The sequence below is a fragment of the Drosophila erecta genome, unplaced genomic scaffold (genome assembly GCF_003286155.1).
Source record: "Drosophila erecta strain 14021-0224.00,06,07 unplaced genomic scaffold, DereRS2 tig00000021-arrow-pilon, whole genome shotgun sequence".
NCBI lineage: Eukaryota > Metazoa > Arthropoda > Insecta > Diptera > Drosophilidae > Drosophila > Drosophila erecta.
The window spans coordinates 11095818-11101288 of record NW_020825198.1 but is presented as its reverse complement, the minus strand read 5'-3'; the positions used below and the strand labels follow the sequence as shown (position 1 = coordinate 11101288).

General features: G+C 39.8%; 1 long non-coding RNA gene across 3 annotated transcripts; it reads left to right on the top strand.

The window, feature by feature from the left end:
- On the top strand, positions 1–2480 carry LOC113563943. 3 transcript variants are annotated; one of them, XR_003407717.1, is made up of 3 exons: positions 1–345; positions 2108–2208; positions 2280–2480. It is a non-coding gene; the product is annotated as an uncharacterized LOC113563943 (long non-coding RNA). The 3 variants fall into 3 exon arrangements; XR_003407715.1 differs by having other exon boundaries at positions 2105–2208; XR_003407716.1 differs by lacking the exon at positions 2108–2208.
- Positions 2481–5471: the final 2991 nt, after the last annotated feature.

Sequence of the window (5471 nt, the reverse complement as noted above, 5' to 3'; positions counted from 1 at the left end):
TCTGTATTTGTATCTTTATGTGGCGCTGTGGCCGCTGCTGCTGTTGTTGTTGTTGCTGCTGCTGCTATTGTATCGCTTTTGTATCTTTTAGCGCTGTTTTGAGTTAAGCAATTGATGGATATGGTTTATTTATAACGCTTGGCGACCGAAACCGAACCGAACTGAACTGAACTGAGCCGAACCTCATCATCCTCTCCATCGCATCGGCGGCAACCTCATCATCGCCATCGGAATTCCGACGACGCCGAGCAGCTCGCACAATGAGTGCGGACGTGTATCTGAGTATCTGCAAGATACTCGTACTCATACCCGTACTCACTCGCTCGCTGCCTGCGTTCGATAAACGTAAGCGTAATAATATTTTATTGAAATTTGTTTTCTTGCCTGTACTTGCCTCGCTCCCTCCTGCCCTCCCCTCTCCTCCGCTCTTTCCCACTGTCTTTCTGGGTATTTTCTTTTCCTTTCGGGTGCACCGTAAATTATTTAAATTCATCTGTGTTTTTATATATATTTTATATTTATTGAGGTCAGAAATGAAAAAGAGATACTTTTTTAATCCCATCACTTTGAAATTCAAATTAAGAACGGAATGAAGCTTAGTTTAATTTTAAATTCAGATAAAAAATGTTGTTTGTTTATTTATCTTTATTTTTTTATTTTATTTATTTTACTTGCCCAACCAACATTGAACTCAAGACGACTGTTGATATATACCACCATATTTTTGAAAATCAAATACCTAAATATTACCATTTAAAAATTAAGTCAATCAAGCGTTCATTTTATTCTTATTATATTATTTTTTTTTTTTGATTTGAAGGTATGAATTATTCATTTAAAAACTAAAATCTAAATACGTTTCTAACGGTTATCAAATATAACAATAATCAATTGTTGCAAAGTTACTTTGCATTGTGTTCAGTGTTGTGGGGACTTTGGTGGGGAATGAGGGGCCTTCATTTCTTTTGTCGCTGCTTGCTTTTTTGCGCTCCGCTATAAGTATCTGTTGGATAAATATGAGGTTAAAGCGCTGCCTGCTGCCGTCTGTCTGCCTGTAGTTTCTTCACTTCACCTTAACTCAGTTCACTTGCAGCTGTATCTGTATCTGCAGCAGAAGTATCTGCATCTGTATCTGTATCTGTACCTGCAGCTGTAGTAATACCCAACTCGAACTCGAACCCAAACCCGCACCCCGTATCCGTATCTGTATCTGTAAATGTATCTGCATCTGCATCGGTGTGTTTTTCATTGGGTCCCTGCTCTGGAGTCGAGTGCAGCGCATTTTGATTGTTCGCCTGCTCTTTTGATGAAAACATAAATATCACAACGCCGCCGAGCGAAAAGAGCCCGAAAAAGAAGCCTCAAGACATCCAGAAAGTGGATGAGGATGAGCCACAAGGCGATGGCGATGGCGATGGTGATGGTGATGATGATGATGGCTTCCAACATCGGAATTTCTATTTAGCTCTCTCGATTCCTGTTCTCGCATTTGGAATGAATGAAAATGTTTTCCCTCTTTCCCGCTCTCTTTTCATTTTTGTGAGCGTTACAACTTCTGGAGTTTTCTGGGTGCTTTTTTTTTTGTGTTGTGTGTTTTGCCTTTTCCGTGTGTGGTAAATTGATACCGGCAATGGTGGCTTAACACCGGGCGTATAACTTCTCTATTAATAAGCCTAATTAAAGCCACTGAAAACAGCATTTGGCTTGGGTTTTTCCTGCAGGCTGGCTTAATAGTGTTCAATTAGGTTTTATTAGAGTTTAAAATTGATTTTGTAGTTTGGGCAGCGAGATGAAATTTCAGGAGATCGGAAATTGGATTACTTTGAGAACTTAATTTTTAAGTTTGCGCTACAAGATCGAATTTCAGGAAATGGTGGTTGAAAATAATTGAATTTAAATGTTATTGTGTACAACTGCTGAATACAAATTTAGAAAGGGAATTATGGAAATGAGAATAATTTGAAATGCTTAGTAAAAAAAAAGATGAACAATACTTATAAACTTAAATTTAAGAAAATTTCAGAATTAGGAAATAGTTTCACATTTGGAATGCATTTTGTATTTGCTGTATGTTGCATTAAGATTTTAGAATCCATTATTTCAGAAGACCCTATTTTGTTTGTCGATTAATTATGCTGCCCCCCAAGAAATGATTGAGCACGTCTAAAAATAAGTCGGATATCAGGGAGAAATCCCATAAATTTTGGGGTGAGTGCAGCACTTCTGCATACCCCTCGTTTTATGACCCTCCTCGAATAACTTAATAATTATTCATGCAGTTACCCGACGCAATTACAACAAAAGTGGATGCCACATGCCCACGCTTCAAAAGCGCAACAACAAGAGCGATAAATAAAAACAACGATCGACAACAAACAAACAACGAACAACAGCAACAACAAAAGCAACGACAACAACGTGAAAAGTGCGTTGTACATAAACGAAATCGAAACGAAACGAATAATAAATGAGAGGAAGAAGGAACGACAATACTTTATATAGTTGAATGACTGAACCAACCCGTCAACCACACCAACGACGAACAAATTAACACACAAAATACTTATGCGCAATAACAACAACAACAACACCAACACTAACAACAACTGGCCCTCTTCGCCAACAAAATTACCTTAAAAACACCAAACAAGCTGAAAAAAAAAAACAAAAAATATGGAAAACACAAGCCAACAAAAAATCTGAAAATAAAAATACATTAAACGAAATAAGATGAATACCAAACAAATAAAAAATTTATGCGTTGCACTTGGTTGTGAAGAGTGCGAGGGGCATGGGGCGAGGGGCGCGATAGAGACGGACAGTGAGGGATTGTATAAATGGAGGCGAGCGAGAAATTATGCCACAATCAAGTACAACACAGCGGCAGCAACAACAAACAGAGAGGAAAATTCCTTCGGAAAAATGCGTGGTGATGGGAAAACCGAAGTTAGAGATGGTCAAAATTATCGGGGATCAAAAGAAATTTCCAAAGAAAGCTATGCCAGATCATTAGAACCATTTAACTCATAAATTGTATTAATTCAATCTTTAAACATATCCCTGACTCACTGATCATTTTGAATTAGATATTCCAAACTGATAGTATACATTAGTATGCATTTATTTAAATATTTATTATTAATAAACTAATGCAAAAACTACAAAAATTTAATCACATTATTTATTTGAATAAAATTGATAAAACAGTTTAACACCGCCGTTAATTTTAAGTGAACAACTTACCCCAAATTATACAGAATACGCACTTATCCGCCTTTTTTCCAAATTACATGGTGAGTGATTTTTCTTTGTCATCTAATGAAGGTAATCCAAACAAACCCTAAGTTCCCACCTTCAAAAATAACCGTCGTCACAGAATAATCCACTCACGCAGTCATCGCCCAAATAGATCAGTCAGTTGGCGATCATATCAGGGCAGAGAGATATAGTAGAGCAGATCACCTCCAAAGCGCACACAGATACAGATACAGATACAGATACAGATACAAGCAGATGACGATGGTGTTCGTATTCCATCGCGATGATGATCATGATCGGCGGTCAATGATAATTCCATTTTGTTTTGTTTTTGCGTTTGCATGCGACGCTGAATCGCTTTCGGATTCAGATTCGGAATCTGAATCTGAATCTGAGTGACTACCCAACTGCTTGCCTACGAGCTAATGTATCTGTATCTGGGCATTTTTCTGGGTATCCGTGTATCTTTGTATCTCTGTGTCGGCTGGCTCGCTGGCAAGCTGCCGCTGCTGTTGCAGTGGAAGATGCTCGAATGCAATCGGCTGTCTGCTTACATTCCATAGATACACAAAAATAAAATGCGGCTGCAATAAATAATATTTAAGGAGAGGGAAGGTGAGTGAGTGTGCGATGGAAAACGCTACCCATGCGGCTGGCTGGCTGAGTTAGGTAAAAATCAGTTCACCCCTATCCCAATTTTCCACTTCGCTTCGCGAAGTTCTCCCCCTGCACCGATAAAACGTTATCTTTCATCATTATAAGCGGAGATAGCACTTAGGTTGGGCAATTACCAATAGGCGGCAACACCTCGACGCGACTTCACTTTGCCGTCTAATTGCTTAACAAAAGCTTCAATTAAACACTTCAAAGAGCTTATTACAAACCAATAAACCGCACCACTTACCAAAGAGATGCCCTCGGCGCAAAGAATTCGCAGTTCTTCAGGCGGAACGACGGCGAATGTCAAGGATACGCCGCAAACACAGATGGAGATACAAACACAGTTGGAGGCACAGATACAAATACAGATACAGATACCGATACGGATATAGACACGAATTAAGAGCCAGTTTCACAGATACACTCGCGGAACAAAGAGAGCACGCTCCACTCCATTCAAGTCCACTCCATCGATGTTCTGGATGGCCTGGAATATCGCTTTACACACATGATATAAGTGTCATGACTGCGTGGCCCGATAATTGTCTGTTTTGTCTGCCGTTTGTTGACTGCCTTTCAGTGTCCTTAGTCCTCTGTCCTCCGTCCACGGTCCTCTGCTCCTGCAGCTCCTGCTTATCCTGTCTAGCCAACTCTTGACGGTGACGCAGTTGTGCCTACTCGAGGCTTCTGTTGTTCCCCGGTTGACAAAAGGCCTTCGAGCCTCTTCACATGCCTACGAACAACCGATGCCCCTGTGCGGTTCGGTTTTAGTGGGGACTGATCCTATTTACACCGGCAAAAATGGGCACTCATTTCGAGATTAGTGAAACATACGTAAATTACCAATTTGTATAATTCATTAAATTATTTGATCGTGCGATTTCCATAACTTAATTATATTAGGTGCCCATTTATAGGCTCAAATGATTTATAGTTGATATTTTGTATGTTATATTGGAATTTATACTGCTAGTGTTGATACTTTGAATGAAATGGTTCTTAAGGAAATGTTAAGCCTTTTGCAATTTTCGAAACTCTGCAAATTTCCTTCCAATTTCGTTCCCAGTGATAGACTTAGATTTCTGCAGGCAAAACCTTTTTGCGATATGATTGTTCACGTTTAGGTATGTTCATTCGGTTTCCTCTTAGTGCACCTATATTTTTATCTTTGGTGGTGGCTTTACTACTTTCCCTCACTTCTTTCTTCCCTTGGCCTTTCTTCTTTCTATTTTCGATCTGCCCCTGGGTAGCGTTTTATTGGACTCTTAGCGGTTCCTAATGTACATCCTGTTGCGCTCTCGCCGGCGATCAAAACAGGGTGTCTTATCGGAGGAACATCCTTGTTTGACTACCTGAACAACTTCCGGCTCAGAGGTCGTTCTTATACTTCCCATTCATTGACTCATTTGCATGATGATGGGAAGTCGAGGGGTAGATCATGGCAGCCAAACGGAATCTCTTTCAAGTCAAAGCTCAAACTCGAAATTATTTGAACGGCAATCATCATAATCACAATAATAACTTCCCTGCGACGCACATGTTTGCCCGAGTGT